Raw genomic sequence first — 18,533 nt, 5'->3', positions numbered from 1 at the left:
CCTACTGCATCCTCCGACCCACACCAGGGAGATCAGAAGACTATCCAAGGCGGTGAAAGTGGAACATGGTATGCAGCAAAGAGAGTTTTGAAGGACATAGAGGCAATGTGGGAGCAGGACCATCTTACTAAGCGCCACGCTACTCATAATGTTGAGTCGTTTCCAGAATTGAATGGAGGAGTCAAGATTCATAATAACCGCTCTCATGTTTAGAGCATGATTAGTGTAAGCCATATGGGCGACCCGTAAACCCACATACCGAAAGTGGTCACATTACCCCGGGAATACCATTGCGGGGAGCGTGGCAACATCCACCCCAACCAGCCCTGCCAGTGGGAAGAGAATCGCTTCTGGCAGTTGACGTGCAGACCCAAGACCATCCCAAAGGAGGACAATACATCCAAGAGTCCTCTGGGTGGCTAACATACAGTAATGTGTCATCAGCATATAAGGAGACGACGTGAGTGCAATCCACTGGGCCATATCTTGCCACAGCCGGGATAAAAAGAAGTGGGGGCAGCAGACACCCCTGCCTCATGCCATTCTCTATAGGGATACCCTTGGAGATCATATTCCCGCTGTGGGCAGTTCGCCATTGGTTGGTTGTAGAGTAGTCATACCGAGGAGATGAACTCTTGGCCCAGTCCCATCCTACCCAAAACTTCCTAGAGTTAATCCCAGCTCAGGGTATCAAATGCCTTCTCGATATCGATGGCCACCACTGTTGCCGGCATGTCAAGATATGTCACCGAATTAATTACGTGGGATAGCCGCCGCAAATTCATATGCGTACCCTTGCCTGGCATAAACCCATATTGGTCTTCATGAACCAGATGGGACACTATGTGGCCTAGGCACATCGCCAGGGTCTTAGCCAATACTTTTGTGTTCACTCCCAGCATGCACAGGGGATGATACAAACTGGTGTCAAGTGGATCTCTGCCCAGTTTGGGGAGTATGACAATCTGGGCCTACCTCATTGATGACGGTAGGACACCCACACGTCTGGATTCCTGGAGAGTCTCCAGCAGGTGTGGCAACAGGGAGTCAGCGAACGCCTGATTGTATTCCACTGGAAGCCCATCCGGGCCAGGGGCCCTGCAACAGGCCATACTTTTCACAGCCTCCCACAGGTCCTCCAGCACGAGCGCCTCCCCAAGATCTTCACTCTGTGCCTGGGTGAGGTACGGCATAAGTAAGTCATCTAGAAACCTCTCAATCACAGTCAAATCAACCCGCAGTCACCTCCTTTATTGGATCGCTAAATGATCTTGCAGCAGGGTATTAATACAGGCCTCGGTGGTAGCCTGTACCCCGTTGGGGAGTCTTAGCGTTAGTATAAGCGAGGATGGGTGTTCCTACCTCAACAGAAGTATCCTGGATTTGTTGCCTTCCCAGTGTAATAGCCCTCGCGTATAGTCAGGCCATCCAGCCTAGCCCAAAAATCCCCCACTCTGTGCTGCGGGCAGAGTAGAGGTTCACGACACGGTTCTGTAATGAGTCTTAGACCCTGCAGGCCAGTCAGTACCTCCTCTGCCTCAGTTAGCTCCCTCTCCAGCCATGGCCTGGTGCCTCCAAATCTTGACAGACATTCCCCAGGGGTCACAGGTTTCAAAGCGTCCCATTCCAGCTTCCTAGCAGCGGTGGACATCCAATTAGAATCAAAATACCCAGCTGTCATCACCCTAAGTTCTTCTCAAAACAAAGTATCCTTAAGGGTCTCCAGCTGGATGCGCCACAGGGGGACCCGTGGTTGGACTCCGCCCAATCCCCACTCCAATAGCACCGGGCGTGGTCCAATAGGAAGCGTCCCAGGGTTCACATGTGCATCACAAAGACCGCTACCTCGCCTGAATCCAACAACCTGTCAAGTCGCCTATATGCAGTAAAGGCAGGGGTGTAGCAGGTGTACTCTTGCAGCCCGGGATGAGTAATGCGTCAGACATCTATACAGTGTAAACGGTCCATCACTGTGCGCAGGGCATCCATCCTGTAGGGCTTTGTATATAATCATGGGGGGTGCCTATCCAGATCGCCATCAATAACGCGATAAATCCCCGGCCCACAAGAGAGGCCCTCCCATGTAGGGAAGTAGCTGCTTCTCCAGCTCCAAGTAAAAACCACCATCATCCATTATTGGGGTATAAACAGTGAGCAGGCAGACCACCACACCATCCGTCATACCATGCACTAGGATAGATCCCCTTCTATGTTTACTGTAAGGCATAGAGCCCGAAAGGGGACCTATGCGGCCACCTAGAGGAGCACACCTCCGGCATAAGTGAAATATGTGGCAGAGAACAACTGATCCCTCCACTGCCTTCCTTTTGGACCTCAGACTGTGACAAATGTGTCTCCTGCAACATTGCAACATGCACTCCATGCCTATGAAGATAAGTCTGCACCCTGTAGCGCTTCACAAACAAGTTGAGCCCTCGAACATGCCATGTCATAAATTTAAATTGACTAATTCTGCTGATTCACATCACCCCCTGCCCTTGCACCCAAGACCTATAATAAATACAAACAAAACCCCCTTCCCACTTGGTAAATGCACTAAAATCTTCCCAATCATCATCAACACCCCCAACGCCTATACTAAAAACAAAATAATAATCAAATCACGCCGACTAAGTATTCCCGCTCAACTAAGGGGAAGAGAGAAGGTGAAAGGAAGTAGCCACTGAAATACTACAAAAACTCACACCATTCGTTGTCCACAACTCACTCCACACCCAACCAATGCAATATTTAGCACTGGGGGGAGCGTACCGGCGCCAACCTTGTTGCAGCTGCACTTGGCGACAACCCACCACCTCTGACCCGCGTCACTCACTGCTGTCACTCACCCTTACACTATAAACAACCACCTCACAATCCCACTAACCCACCATTCAAACAACACATCCTCTCATACATAATACCACTAACAAAACAATACCTGTTCTCACAAACACTTTGTTCACCCCTAGTCAACCTTGATCCCAGCTATCCAAAGTTGCAACCAACGAATGGGGGCTGGTGGCATTGCCTTTGTTGTACAGGGCATGCCAGCAGCAACATACCTACCTGCACACATTTCATACAGAATCATGAAATCAGTACCCCCTATACTGCCCATAAAGACCAACATGGGCCAACCCCAAACCTCCCCAGTGATTGGGAGCTTGAGGTCAATATCTGCAGCCTGCGGGCCACACAGCCAGGGAATCACACGCAAAACAATCATCGCCCTCAGGTCAGTAACCAGCAGAAGCTCCCCCCCCCCCCCCCCTCCACCCCCTTGGACTGGAGTCGCCTACATCCATCTCATGTGCTGTCATCTGAGTTGGAGTCTCGTATAGTCAGGGAATATGGAGATCACATGGTTCTCGAACTTGCAGTCACTGAACTGTCGGACCACCTGCAGGATAGTATCCCTGTCTCTGTAATTGAGCACCTTTGCTATCATGATGCGGGGGTGGCTTAACAGGGGCTTTCGGCATCAGGGCACACCTCGGTGAGATCCATCCTCAGTAGTCCAACATCCTGGAAGACAGCCTCAATCTTTGACTACCACTGTACTACAGGTCCCTATCGCAGCAAGTATTTGGACATGTGTGCCATCGTCCCATTGCAGGGGGTTGATAGCCGAGCCCGCCACGGGGCTGTAAGTTGATCCAATTTGGTTTACTATGCTCTACCCTGAGGTCTATCTTTTCCCATGTTTGGGACTAAGCTCACACAACCTTAGCCAAACTTCAGGTCAGAGCCAGGGGTCTCCACAGATCAGGCAGCAGTCTGCAAAAATAGGGAGGGGGAGGTCAGACACCATGGTCCCCTCGAATAGCTTGCAGCAGCCCCCTTTGCAGCTAAGAACTGGCGGCGTCCAGCTGGAAGGGCTTTCAAACAATGATGAGGGAGAGCCACACCCCTAGTACCCGGGGGAGCTCCAGGTGAGGGGGGCAGTCACAGGCTTGCAACAACCCAGCAAAGACTCACCAATAATCCGGTTCAGTTGTCCAAGGGGTGGCGTAAGGGCCACCGACAGGGAGGCAGCAATCCAAATGCCAGCGGATCCCAAGAACCACTGGTTACTCCACACAGTCCCCCCAGGGTACGGCAGTAAAGATGGGGCAGTTTAATCCCCCAGGTTCTCAAAGATGGGGCTTCCTCAGGCACCAAGACTGATGCAGGCTACAGTTCCTAAAAGCCACCAGAAGAGGGGGAGGGCACTCCCTCGTGCAGTTCTCTAGCATGTCTCAAACTGCCTGACGGGGGTGAAGGCATGTCTCCTATCCGGTCCGCACACCCCGAAGAGGCAAGTATGCCAATGTGGCTGTAGTGGGTCTGCAGGCGCGGGCCAAGCAAGCGCCCCCTCCCAAGTGCACTCACCAATCCATCCATGTGCTCCTCACACCAGAGGGGGTCACAGTCTGTTGGCCAGCCTCCAAGCTGGGGCCTACAAGATTGCAGTCACCAAAGGGCACACAAATGGGGGCGAGGTACTCTCTCCACATGCCCCGCCACACCCAAAAAAGTATCCAAGCATCCAGCAGCCTTGATACACCCCAGCATCTCCAGGGCATCAACCTCACCTCACCAGGTCTCCCTCGGGTCAGCTCCACCACAGTCTCAGCCCTCCGGGTGCTCCAAGCCGATCATATGCCATCCGTGGTGCGCACTAGGGCAGCAGCAGGGTAGCACCGGCCAGAGGGCTGTACTCTTAGTCACAGACAGTGGCAAACTTGGTGGAGGACAGCAGAGCCCCCGCAACCAGAAGCTGTAGATCACCACCCGGGTAAGGCTATAGTACAGCCCTGGAATTTGCACAGCAGAAATCGGCTCCAGCCACGCACTTCACCACCGTCTCATGTCGTCCTCTGCGACGCCCCAGCTGCTCTCCACTGCAGCCATAGCATGCACTCCCAATCTCACCACACCAGGCCATAGTGTATGCTTTACACTTTAATCCCTGGCAGCATGAGTAAGCCTGCCTAGTCTGTTGTTGCCTTGGATCTGGACATGCAGTATAGTTCTGAGTGTGCATATTGTGCCGTGCACTGTATCATTGAACGATGCACAGCAGTACCACAAGAATGGTGGACATTGTTGCACTGGATATATTTTCCATCACACCAACATATTTAGCTTGCTCAATCCCTGTCTTCATGTAAATCTAAGGCCATCAGTACAAGTTCCAATAGGATTGGTAATGCCTATTACCACACATATTGGAATTGCGAGTTTTGTGATAAATATTGGCAGGGTAAATAATACGATAATTATGTGGGGAAAATGCCCGTAAATACTGGAATATATGATTTTTTGTGTCGTAACCTCCAAAATCCCCAAATTATTCCCCAAATAACTCTAGACAGGTTATAACAATCGCACCAATAATTTTATAACACACAACTCACCACAAATGCTGTAAATAACAGGCGTTGCTATTGCCCAATCTACCAACACTGAATTTTGGCACCTTGGAAAGGTGAGTGCAATTACTCAAACATGTGACCTTTATATCACTACACGTCTCAACAGTGTGTTCAACTCACTGAGCCACGCAATTGGGGCTTTATTGTTCATACCACCAAGCAGAATCCTTTTTACCAACTCCAGAATAACTAAGATTGAGTTTACTTGCAGATTAAATATAGCTGTTTGCAGAAGGCAAAAACTCCCTGAGCCGCTTTACCAGGATTATAATGTGTTACGTGCAGATTACTTAAGGATCTCGTCAACAAAGTACAGCAATTCATGATGAATACAAATCTGGGATCCAAACCTTAATTGTAAGGGTGGGCGGATTGTTTGGGTGAATTTCGTAATAAAGTAATTTCGCTTTTGAGTCCGCCCTGGTAGTGCCATCTTACCACGGTGGGGAGAGGATGTCTATGATGAAGGATGACACTAATATGTGTGTGAGACATCTTCCATTAAGGATGGCTTCCCTCATGTGACATTCAACCCTTTTCTAAGTTATTATCAACGGATAAGACCCCCTCTAGAATCTTAGGACTGAGTCTTTTCTGTGTATCCGTGATACAGGCACCCTGCTTTTTATTAGGTCGAGCATTCGAGACCTCTTGTATATACTTTAGTATATACTTTACTATATATACTTTAGTATATACTTATATGTGTATGTACTTTGTGGGCTCTGGAAATAAGCCCTAGGACATGCCTGCTTCCGCTTAGGGACAGTTTTCTTTTCAACTGCCTCTATTTAACTGTCTTGATAGAAAATGACCAGCAGAGGTCAGTAAAATACCAAAATTGCTTTCTGCTGAGGGACTTTATTTTTTAAATTTTTCTGGCAACTGCCTCTATTTAACTTTCCTGATAGAAAACGACCAGCAGAGGTCAGTAAAATATCAGAATCACTTTAGCATTCTCTAGATTCAGGTCCATAGAAATTGTCTTCCACAAGCACTCGTAGACAATAATATTTTTTTCAAATCTTGTATTTTCAGTGATATGACCACTGAAGGCCTTGCTTTTATATTAAAGAAAGAGCTTTGGACTATACCATTCCCTGCTGAACGGAAATATTTCTCTCCATGTGTTCCCAAACCTGGCGTGTCACGCAGTTTGGTGCTTACTTTCCCTCCATGCTAAAGAACAGTAGATGTTTCAGCATCCAAGCTGATGTGCTGCATAGCTAAATACATAGAAGGTCCCAAAGGCGAGACCGAATGCATTGCAAATGCTTGTTGGGTTAGCTACTAACTGGAGCCAACAGTGCTAAAATATTGCTCCAGCTAACACTCCACAGTAAACTACAGCTACATTTCTTAGCTTTTAATAATTTACACCTGTAACTAAAGGCACCATAAAGCAAGTCAGAAATACAGCCTGCCTTTGAACGTCCGCACTGTATCTTACAACGCAGAAAGATTTAGTGTGCCTTATAAATGGTATCTTTGCAGTTTTGACATAATGACGGCAGGCTATCATGTCCTTGATTTGTAGCAATCGTTTCCCCCCTAAGAGTCTGGTAAGATCATAGCGAGTGCTTTTCTAATCCATCCTTGCAGTTTATGAAACAGTACAGCTCCAGGAGAACATTAGAGGCCATGTGTAGAAACTATAGAAACATCACTTGTCCATAGCTCTCGGCAAAGCTATCATCGTGCGTTGAAGTGCAATTGTTTTCTTAACATTCCTTTCCACTATTGCCACTTACGGAAATGGCTTTTATTTTTCTTTGCTAGTGTCTGTTCCACAATCACAAAAAACTAGTGTTACTGACTCATTGTAGAACTGGTTGAAGCTGGGGTTGGTGTATTGCCTCTGTAGCATTAAGTTGCCCTATTGAGGTTTTCAAGCTTGATGTGCATTTACAGTTGCAAACTGTGATTCACAAAATCACAGGCGTGGTGATCTCAAAAGGACTTTTCATAATGTACAACAATTATTTCTACTTGTAAAAGGGTTTGCAACCTTTTCCAGACCGCAAATAGGAGGGGTGTGAAATGGGGTTGGAAGGTTGGAAAGGTATAAGTTGATGGCTTGGCTTGTGATTGCAACTATGTTGGCTAGCCATTAATCAATTACTGACCACTGAGTTGGGGCGGTAACTGATTCATAAAGGGGAAGGCGTCCCGTGGAACAGCGACTCTATGGCGTTCATGTTGGGCAGCCCAAGGGAGGAGCTGGTAGTGGTCCAGAGGATCACGGCCTTCTTCAAAATGTGTTGACATGTCCTTACTCTTCTGCTTTGATGCTTCTGACAATCAGTAGCATCCTGTTGATATACAAGCATGTCCCAAAACATGAATATACAAATTTTATAAATAGATGAAATGGGGGAACAACCTTTACAACGAAACTTTGACAACGTGTGCAGTTACATCGCGGATTTTACAACGAACGCGATGTAACCACGCAATGCCATTACAACGCAAGTCTTTACATCGACTTGCGCTAGATGGCGTGCTAACATTGCAAATAGTGTAGTTTACTATCCCAACACCTTCCCTACTGTTAAGTGGACTGGAGTTGGAATAGTAAATTACGCTTTTCTAATGTTAGCACGCCATCTAGCGCAAGTCGATGTAAAGACTTGCGTTGTAATGGCATCCCGTGGTTACATCGGTTCGTTGTAAAAACCGCGATGTAACTGCATGCGTTGTAAACACACGCGTTGTTACGTCATACATCCGATGAAATGGATTAACAATTTATCACCTTCTACAAGAGCCTATATGCCAACCCTCTCAAATGGAGGAAGCTAACCTTATCAACATTTTAGAGGACAGAAATTACCTCCACTACAGCAGCTGCAGCTAGACATGGTATTTAGTGCCAGAAATACAGACCACATTGTCGGAATTCTTTTAGTACTTTCATAAGAGCAAGGTCCAGCTATAAACCTTTATGAAAAAGTACTGACCTACCGCATCCTAAACACATATACTACACTGAACTTATAGAGAACAATTAACGTTCCTTTGGTAATGCACTTTCTGGTGGATACTTTATATAACCACAGAATTCTCAACTTTAGAATAGCCAGAGGAGCCAGGCTGGATGCAAAAGATTTAAACAGCATTGCCCCGCCCCCCAATGGAGGTAGGTGGCGCCTGGTGAGAGTGATGGATTGCCAAATGTGAATAGCAGTCATGACCATTGGCAAAAAGGCTGCCCTGGTCCTCAACACCACTTTATCAGTAAAAAAGGTGGTGCAAGACAGCTGCACCGAGAGCACTTGGTGTTAACTCATGCGACAAGCCAAAGTTATTGCAGCCAGGAACTCTGTCAGACTCAAAGGACTTAGTAGACAGCTGTGTATTGTTTCAGGGGAGTGCACACAAGGAAAGTGAGGATCAAATTGAGAGCCCAATGTGGGATCACAAAGGGTTTGTGGGGAAACATAGGTGTCAAACCTTTGAGAAACCTCATCAAAACAGATGATTGAACAAGGACGGCTTGTTCGGTAAACATAAAAGCCGATAACAGTGTCCACTGCAAGTCCTCCTTTGGCCAGAGATAAAAAAGAAACAAGACAACTAACAATTTGGCATGTAATGGGTTTGTGTTATGGGTGCCACTCCAGGCTACAAACTTGACTCAGTGCCTAGAATAAAAAGACTTTGTAGATGGGTACCTAGCGGCAATGGTGACATCCACAACTTTGGTGAGAATATCTAAAGCAGTCAACTGTGACTACTCAATTTCCATACATAAAGTTGCAGATTGTACAGGTTCGGGTGGGTGTAGGACCCTGCCCTGCTGCTGTGAGAGGGATCCTCCCGAAGCACTAGCCTAATCGAAAGCTGATGCTTATGCCCAGACGTTCTGGGTACCACACTATCATTGCCAAATCTGGAGCCACTAGGATGGCTATGGCCCAGTCATTCCTGATCTTCTTCAGAACTCTGAGCATGTAAGGCTGAGAAAGAAAGGCATCCTGGAGTACCACGCTCCACTCTATCAAGAATGCATCTCCGAGACAGAGTCTTCTTAGAACTCCAGAGTGCAACCGTATTGACACTGCACAAACTCAGTGGTGTCAAAAAATTCTAGCAAGGGCTCTCGCCATTGGTGAAAGATGTCCTGTGTCACCTCAGGATGTAACCTCCATTTGTTATCTGCTAGGGCCACTGGCAGAGCACATCTGTCCTGGCCTTCAAAGATCCCACCAGGTAATTTACAACCAGAGAAATGCCATAACGCTCCACCTAGCTCCAGAGACATAGTGCTTCCTGACACAGGACTCAGGCCTCCACCCTGGCCTGCTTAATGCAGTACAACATAGCTGTAGTGTTGTCCCTGAGAACCTGATTCAGTCTCCCTTATATGGATGGTAGGAAGATTTCTGGAATCAAGCAAATGGCCCAAACCTCAAACAGGTTGATGTGAGACGGACCTCCGCTGGTGATCAGAGTCCTCTGACATCCACCTCTCCCAGATGACCTCTTCATCCCAGCATTGGCGCATCCATCACCATCGTCAGCTATGGGTGAGGCAGAAAGAGGGACCTGCTGCTGCTCCAATTGCAGTTAAGCACCCACTGCAGGTATTGTGCAGCCTCCTTCAAAACATGGATGGAATCAAAAAGGTTCCTCTAGTTCTGGGCCCACTGAGACTTCAGGTTCCATTGCAGAGCCTGTGTATGTCACCGGCCATAGTAGACGTGCAGAATGCCAGGAGGTCTAGAAGCTTTAGGGCCACTCTCACTGATGACCAGGACTCAGGCTGAAACATCAGGATCATAGCACAAAAGTCCTGGACTAGCTGTAGTGGAAGGAGGGCTGAAACTGCACAGTATCTAAGATGGCTCAAATGAAAAAGAGACTCTACAAAGAAGACAGATGACTTTGGCACTTTGATAGTTTAAACCAACAATGTTAGGAGGTTTGCCATCATTTGGGGTGGTTGAAGACTGACTGCGGCAAGCTCTCTTTCAACAGTCACTCATCAACTTAAGGGAAAACTGGGATCCCGAACCTACTATGGTGCGTTGCAACCACCGCCATCACTTTTGTCAACACCTGAGGGATACTGTTGAGGCTGAAGGGGAGCAAGGCAAATTGAAAATGCCACTGGCCTACTCTGAACTGCAAGTAGCATTAGTGGACCTGAAAGGCAGGTATATTAAAGTAGTCATATTGCAAGTCCAAAGTCACCATCCAGTCGCCTGGATCCAGGGCAGACGGAACTTGGGCACAATGAGCATCTTGAATTTGTCCTTCTGTAAGAAGGCATATAAAGGAAGGAGATCTAAAATAGTATGAAAGCCTTTGTTCGTTTTTGACACAAGAAAATAGAGGAAGTAACAGTCAGCCTCTACTACCTAGGCTGGGACCCTCTCAATGGTTTATTTAGTCAAAAGAACCTGCATTTCTTTGACAAAACGGACAGGTGATTCTCTGAAAGATTCTCTGATGTAGGTGGAAGTGGCATGTCTAAAAAGAATAGCAGGGCATAGCCTCCTTGAACAATCGGAAGGGCCTACCAGTTGGATGTTATAGATCCCACCCTCAGAGAAAATATCTGATCCTGCCTCCCACAGAGTGGTCTTGTGCCACTTGGAGAAAACTAAATCAGTTTGGAGCCTAAAGCCGGAGGGTAAGGGACTGGGAAGTTGGCTGCCTCTGGCGGCATGGCTATTGTCTGCTTGATTCCTACCCCTGGCTTTGAAAAGGATAAAGTACCTGTTGCAGACGCATTGGACTTGGCATTGCCGGTATGCCAAACCTCTGGAGTAGCCCCAAAGGGGTGAAAATTCAAAGGGTGCTGCCTTGCCTGAGAGGAAAGGCTTAGTGAGAGAGTCATGGTCAGGCTTTCTTTTTAAGAGCTCCAATGCAAAATCGGCCTTTTAGTCAAACAGACAATATCTGTCAAATGGCATAGCCATCAAAGAGGCCTGCAAGTCACCAGACAGAACCCTGGATCTCATTCAAGAGTGGCACTGAAGCACTAAGCTTATTTCCACTGCTCTGCCCAAACACTTGGCAGCGTATATTCCAGAGCAGGTGATGTACTTGGCAGCATCCTGACCATCCTGGATGGTTTGAGCCAGACTGGCCCTAAATTCTTCTGGAACAACCAACAAGATCTTGCCAACAATGTAACATAAAGCTTGAAATTATTTCTCTCTGGCAAACAGCTGGTGTTAGCTAACCAGACAGCAAGGGTGGCAGAGGAAAACATATGCTTCCTGAATGCTTTGACACCTTTCAAATCTCTGTCTGAGAAAGTCATAGGGTATGAAATGGGTTTCACTCTCCTGGTGGATGCATGAGCCACCAGCCTTTCTGGCACAGGGTGCTGTGTCAGTAAGTCAGAGTAACGCGGTACCGGCTTGTGGCACCTGGCAACCTGCCTATTCACTAGTGGACAAGAACAAGACTTAGACCAAGTGTCCCATTTGAGTGTCCATCACGGCTTCAATGAAAGGTAACAGAGTATGACAGGTCGCCAAGCCAGGCCGCAACTAATCTGTTAAAAGATTCACTTTGCCTTACATAGTTGGCAGCTGTATGTTTAATACCTCTGCTGCCCATCTAATCACCACAGCAAAGGAGGCAGTCTCTTCTGTTGATGGTACAGAGGGAGAACACAACCCTGTGTTCAGGAAAGTGTCCTATCCACTGGCCTCCTGTAAGTCCATGTACAGGCTATCATCATCATGATTATGGTGCCAGAATGGAATTTGACTTTGACATCAGAACGAAATCCAAGACCGATTCAGGAGGCACAAATGGCACTGAGGGCAGACCCACCAGCGGTAACCCAACTGGGAGTCTCTTTGGATCCTTGGGGTCAGAATGCACGGTAGAGGGAGCCAGGAGAGTGCCAAAGATTTGCAACATTGCCTCTCTGAAGGACTGTTGCAGCATCAGAGATGGACCTGAAAAGTCTGAGTACATTGGGATCAGTTGCAGGATTGAATCCTCAGCTGGGGACGAGGAGTGAGACCACAAAGCAACCTGATGTTCTCATGACTTCTTATGTTAGTCATAATTTCTTTTAAAGTACCTATACTGCCGCTGATGCTGTCGTTAACCTTATGAGGGGCCATCCTGCCACAGAAAAGATATGTGGAAAACTAAGGACCTTCCATATGGGTATGCTCAGTTACCAATCCTTTCTGGTCTAATGTGTGGGTTTTTTAAAAGCAGGGCATCCCAATAGTTCCCCTGACTCCATGTAGGTTCCATTGAGAAATAATATGTGTCTGTTAAATGAGGCACATATATCCCAGAAAGTGATCAACAAATAACTCTTTTCTTGCAGAAAGATGATTTTGATATCATGGAAGATTACGGCCCTATCAACCACAGGATAGGACTCCTTTTATAATCAAAGAGAAATAATTCTGCAGAACGCACTAAACACAAAAAGCAGGAAGACATTTAGGCCAGAATTAAGTATGTGCTGAAGAAGATAAACGGCCCTATCTGTGTTGAATTTGACGACAATGCACGTTTTTTAACAACAGCTCTGAACGATTGACTTAAATGTATGACTTAAGGTCTATCATTTCAACTATTTGTGATTTATAAATTGAATTCTAGAACCTGAAATTGTGTTAAAAAAACCCTATGCTTGTCGATTGTGAAATGACGTAAGGCCTCTTGAAGATTTTGATCAAATTTGTTTTATCACCCAATGTTTGCCTTTGTATTTCCATTTTGATCCTCAATAAACATCAGAAATTGGTGCTTTTTTAAGGTTATTGAGTCAGTTCTTGGGGAAGTAGATTCCATTGAAGCCACAACACAGAACTCAAATTTAACCTAGACATTTGATAACTTACAAACCCTCCTAGAGGCTCTTTTATTACCTCTTAACTTTCTTTGTTTTTGCCAATTGTAGCTCCATAAAGAGCAAGTTACTTACATTTGGTAACACCTTATCTGGTAAAGACTCCATCTACCGTTGATTCCTTGCCTTAGATTATTCTCCAGGCGTCAGATTGGATCTGGAATTTTTTTCAGCAGTCTTTTTGTGGGCCAGTAGGTGATTTTGTTCAGCTCTGCATGGCATCTCTGGCATCGTTCCCGCCGGAAGTGACATGCAGGGTGCCTATATAGGCACCACCCCAGCTCGCTGAACTCAGTTTTTGACTGTCTTTCTGTGCCAGAAGCATGGAGCTAAGCTGAGGAGGAATGACTAGTGTGCCAAAAGTGAGGTCCTGAAGGATGTCTTTTATATGGTAATACAGTTCGCAGAACAGGGAAGATGGGAGGATCTGTAAGGAATCTGTGGTTAGGTAGAGTCTCTACAAGGCAAGGTGCTAGCAAGGGTAAGTCACTTGTTCATCTGATAGTGATGTCTAGCCACAGATTACTTACCTTAGAATTGATACCAAAGGAATCTCTCCCACGAGGCAGGTCTGTGTAATGTTTAAAACAAAAAGTTCTGGAGACAAATTTGGTAAAATGCCCATCTCGCCAGACCTGACTGTCTAGGCAGTAGTGTTTGGCTAATGTGTGCCTGACAGATGTCCGTAACTAATACTTCTCTAGAAAACGCAGTGGTCACAGCATTGGCTCTGGTGGAATACACTCTTAAGTCCTCAGGAGGCTGTTTCTTGGCCATTGTGTAGTCAATCTTAATACAGAGAATGATCCATCGAAGAACAGGTATTTTTTGACTGCCTTTCCCTCCTTTGCCCCCAAAAATCCAACAAAGAGTTGATTGTCCACCCTGAATTCTTTGGTAGAACGAAAATGCCATTTTTGGATCAAAGCGGTGGAGTCTCTCCTCTTACCTGGTAGGATGAGAGGAGAGGAAAGGAAAGGGTAGGCAGGGTGATGTTCTGTCCAATGTGGAAAGGTGTGACTATCTTTGGCAAACAGGTTGCCTAGGTTCTAAGAAACAGACTGTCTGTAAAGAAGTAAGTGTACGGAGGGTTAACAGAGAGCGCCTGTAACTTGCTATGCCTCCTTGCAGATGTTATTGCCGCAAGGAAGACAGTCTTTTTTTTAAGAGCCTTAGGGGGAAGCTGTGCAATGGCTCATAACAGTCAGAACTGGGGGAAAGATATCCTTTAAGCATGGCCAAAGCAAAACCTTTCCTGGCAAGAGAAAGAACAAACAAGAGAACTTCAGACAAGGGTGCACATACAGGATCAACAGATTTGGCTACCCCCCAAACCACAAACTTGCCCCATCAACAGGCTCATATAGTTTTAGTAGAGTGGCGCCTAGCTGCCAGAATGACATCATACAATTCAGGAGGAAGGTCAAACACCCACAACTGTTGTCACTAAATCTCCACACATGTAAGTGTAGAGTGTGCAGGTTTGGGTGTAGGACCCTTCCCTGCTGCTTTGACAAAAGATCTTCCCAAAAATCAGCCTGATTGGAGAATACATGCACAGGAGTTTGGGATACTATACCCTCCTTGCCCAATCTGGAGCCACTAAGATGACTTGGGCCTAGTCAATCTTGATCTTCTTGAGAACTCGGGACAGAGGGTGTATCGGCGGAATGGCATATAGGAGTCCTTAGCTCCACTTGAGCTGAAACACGTCTGTGAGCGAGAGTCGCTTTGGAAATTCTAGCAGGCAGAAGTGCTGACATTGGATATTCTCAGAGGTGGCGAATATATCTAACCAAAGTGCTCCCCAATCTCTGAAGAGTGCTTGCACCACCTCCTGATGAAGATAGCTCTTCGATCAGTAGCAGCGCCCCCCCCAGCACCTTGAGACCCTCACGGGTATGTAGTGTGCTTTACAAGTGTCTTGATTGATTGACTGATTGATTGATCCTCAAGGCATCGACGGGAGAGTTTGTCTGCTCGGGCATTCAGAGAGCCCACCAGATGTTGAACCACCAGGCATATGTCCGGACATTCCAGCCATGTTCAAAGAGGGTATTCTCAGAGGTGGCGAATATATCTAACCAAAGTGCTCCCCAATCTTTGAAGAGAGCTTGAACCACCTCCTGATGAAGATAGCATTCATGATCCGCAAGGCATCGACGGCTGAGTTTGTCTGCTCTGGCATTCAGAGAGCCCACCAGATGTTGAACCACCAGGCATATGTCCGGACATTCCAGCCATGTCCAAAGAAGCAGGGCCGCTTGACCGTGGTGGGCGGAACTCACCGTGTTTCACTCCGTGGAATTCTGCAGTTACATGAAATCCCCGCAAGATACCGCAGAGGTCAGCGAATGGGCGAATTAGGCAAGTTGCGCTGCTTGTGTTGATTTTTAGCACCGGGAGCTCGTTCCGCTCTGAAAAATCGGTACGAACGGCACCACACAGCACATCAGAGGGCGCTGCTTCTCGAGTTGATTTTCTACTCAAGCAGCAACTTTCTGATAGTGAACGGTAGCGACTGCCTGCGTAGGGGAAATCTCGCCGGGGGCTCTCCTAGTGACCAAAAATCACACTGGGGACGCCAAATCTCGCTCGCTCTCACCAACTTACCATTGGCGAACTGCGCATTAGAAAAAGCTCCGCCATGCAGCGGCTGGCAGAATTTGGCTTGAACTCCGTATTGAGTGGCCAAAACTCTCCTAACCGAGCAGAATTTATTGTCCACCACTACTGTTGACAAAGGGTTCACAACCTCACCCTGCCTTGCTTGCTGCAATACCACATGGAAGTGGTGTTGTCTGTGAACACCTAAACTAGCCTTCCTTGAAATCGGATCGCTCTAAGTTCCAGCAGGTTGATGTGGAGCTGAGACTACGCAGGAGACCAGAGTCTCCTGATCTCCACCTCTCCAAGATGGCCCCCCCAACCCAGGAGCGATGCATCTGTCAACACTGTGGGTATGGAATGGAAAGGGGTCTGATGCTGAATCAATCGCAGTCTGTGAGCCACTACTGCAGGCCTTTTGCAGTTCCCTATGAGATCTGGTGCAGGTCAGTGAGATTTCCCTGATGCAGTTCCTACTGGGGCATGTTTTACCAACAGGAAGCGATAAGGCCCAGCAGCCTCAGAGTCATTTTCACCAAAATCCAGGATAGAGACCAGAACATTACAATCATAGCACAAATATCCTGGATATGCTGTTGTAGAGAACATGCCTGAAAAGGTACTTTATCCAGAATAGCTCTGATGAAATGGAGAGTCTAAGAGGGAATCATGTGTGGTACGTTGATAGTGACCCCCAGCGAGTGCAGTGAACCCCAGAGAATGCAGAAGGTCTGCCGTCGTCTGGAGGTGGGAGACCCAACAGCCAATCATAGAGTTAGGGGAAGACTGGGAACCGTGACCTCCATAGGTGTACTGCAATCACCACCATCACCTTGGTGAACACTCTAGGGGCACCGATAAAGCCAAAAGGAAGCACCGCAAACTGATAATGCTCTTGGCCCACTGAACCACAAGTAATGTCTGTGGGCAGGCAGAATGGGGATGCGGAAATAAGCATCCTGCGAGTCCAACTACCATCCAGTCTACAGCATCGTGGGCCATGGTGAGCATTTTGAATTTCTCCTTTTTCAAGAAGTAATTGAGAGGGCACAGGTCTAGGACCAGTTGGAGGCCTCCATTCTTCTAGGGCATCAGAAAGTACCGGGAATAGCAACCATGACCTACTTCTGATAATGGCACCCTCTTGATGGCTCCTTTGGCCAGAAGGGCCAGTGCTTCCTGCCGTAGGAGCATAGCCATTCGCCAATTGGGGGATGGAGGAAATGGCGTCAGGGGCTGTTGGAAGGGGAGAGCATAACCCTGTTGGACAATCTAAAGCACCCATGTGTCTGAAGTGATCTCCTGTCATTAGGGCAGTTACCCGGTGGCCAATGCTGGATCGAGGGCATATTAAAGAGGCTTTGACTGTGTGGTTGCTGGGGGGGTGAGGAGCGGTTTGGCCGGGCCTTTTGAGACTTTTGGAAGTCACATTCGCTGCCACAATAGGACTGTGCCCTGCTGGCCGTGGTGGCTACAGGGAGCCCTACTGTATCCACAGAAAGGGCGGAAGGTGGAATGCAGCTGTTGTGGGACCACGGTGAGACCCAATGACCTCTGAGTGTCCCATTGTCTTTGAATCTTCTAAAAGCCGAATCTGCCTTTTCGCCAAAAAAGCCAATCCCACTGAATATCATGTCCATAAGGGATGCCTGGATATGCCCCAAAAAGTCAGTATTCCTCAATAAGGTGTGACGTCAGAGCACCACTGTCGAAGTAATGGCTCTGTTCAGTGAGTCGGTTGTATCCAACCAGCATCTGATCATGAACTTCGCTTCCATCAGCAATAGCTCGGGAAACTATGGTCGGGCCTCATCCAGAACTATAGGCAACACTTGCACAACCGTATCCCACTCAGTATGGGAATAACGCACAAATAAGCACACTGTGTACATGGACCACAGTGTCAGGTTGGTGGAAGAGAAAATCCCCTGACAGAAGGTATCCAACCTCTTGAATTCCCAATCTGGTGGTGGTGTGGTGGAGAACACGCTGTGATTAATCTGAGAGTTTGAGGCTTGGGCCTCCAGGCTCTCAGGGGTGGGGTACTGGATGAGGAAGGCTGGTTCCACTGAAGTGGGTGATGGAGGCAAGCAATAGTCTTGTGCACAAAAGTGCCTGTGCAGGTAGGGTGTGACCAAGGTCCCGAGCAGGAAATCAGGGAGGACTTCATTAAAGGGTAATAAGGGTTCTGAAAGAGATAACTTGGGCTGAAGCACTTCTGTCGAGACGTTGGTCTTGACCTTGACCGTGGGCACCATTCGGTTCAGGACCTCAGCTACCCTATAGACCACCATTACAAAATAAGTCGCTTCCACTGTAGCCACTGTGGGAGGAGAGAGGAGTTCAGTATCTGGTGAGGTATCCAGACCCATGGCATCAGCCAAGATCTCGTACCAGTTGACATCCGCCATGGACTCTGCTAGAGGGGCTCAGAGTAGCCATAGGGCTTCTCATATCCCCTCCATTCACGTTCCTCAGTGAGCTCTTCAGGCAACTAGGGCACAACTTCCAATTCAAGTTGTGCCGGCCTTGTCCATACTGGAAATGACTTTGTGCAACGCCCGTCCACCTCTGTATCAGAGTTGGGAATCATGATGGGTTTAGCACCACCAATGGGTGTCTGAGGCGCCACTGGAATGGTCGCCAGAGGAAGTCGCAAAGCCGCG

At 47.5% G+C, this 18,533-nt stretch overlaps 1 protein-coding gene across 1 annotated transcript in view; it reads right to left on the bottom strand.

The window, feature by feature from the left end:
* CFAP47 (cilia and flagella associated protein 47) overlaps positions 1 to 18,533 on the bottom strand; it is a 2,697,962-nt gene that overhangs the window by 1,906,608 nt on the left and 772,821 nt on the right. The gene's annotated exons all lie outside the window — the stretch shown is intronic.

The sequence above is a fragment of the Triturus cristatus genome, chromosome 8, assembly GCF_964204655.1.
Source record: "Triturus cristatus chromosome 8, aTriCri1.1, whole genome shotgun sequence".
NCBI classification, from domain to species: domain Eukaryota; kingdom Metazoa; phylum Chordata; class Amphibia; order Caudata; family Salamandridae; genus Triturus; species Triturus cristatus.
The sequence above is the reverse complement of the archived record's forward strand: the minus strand, read 5'-3'. Positions and strand labels throughout refer to the sequence as shown.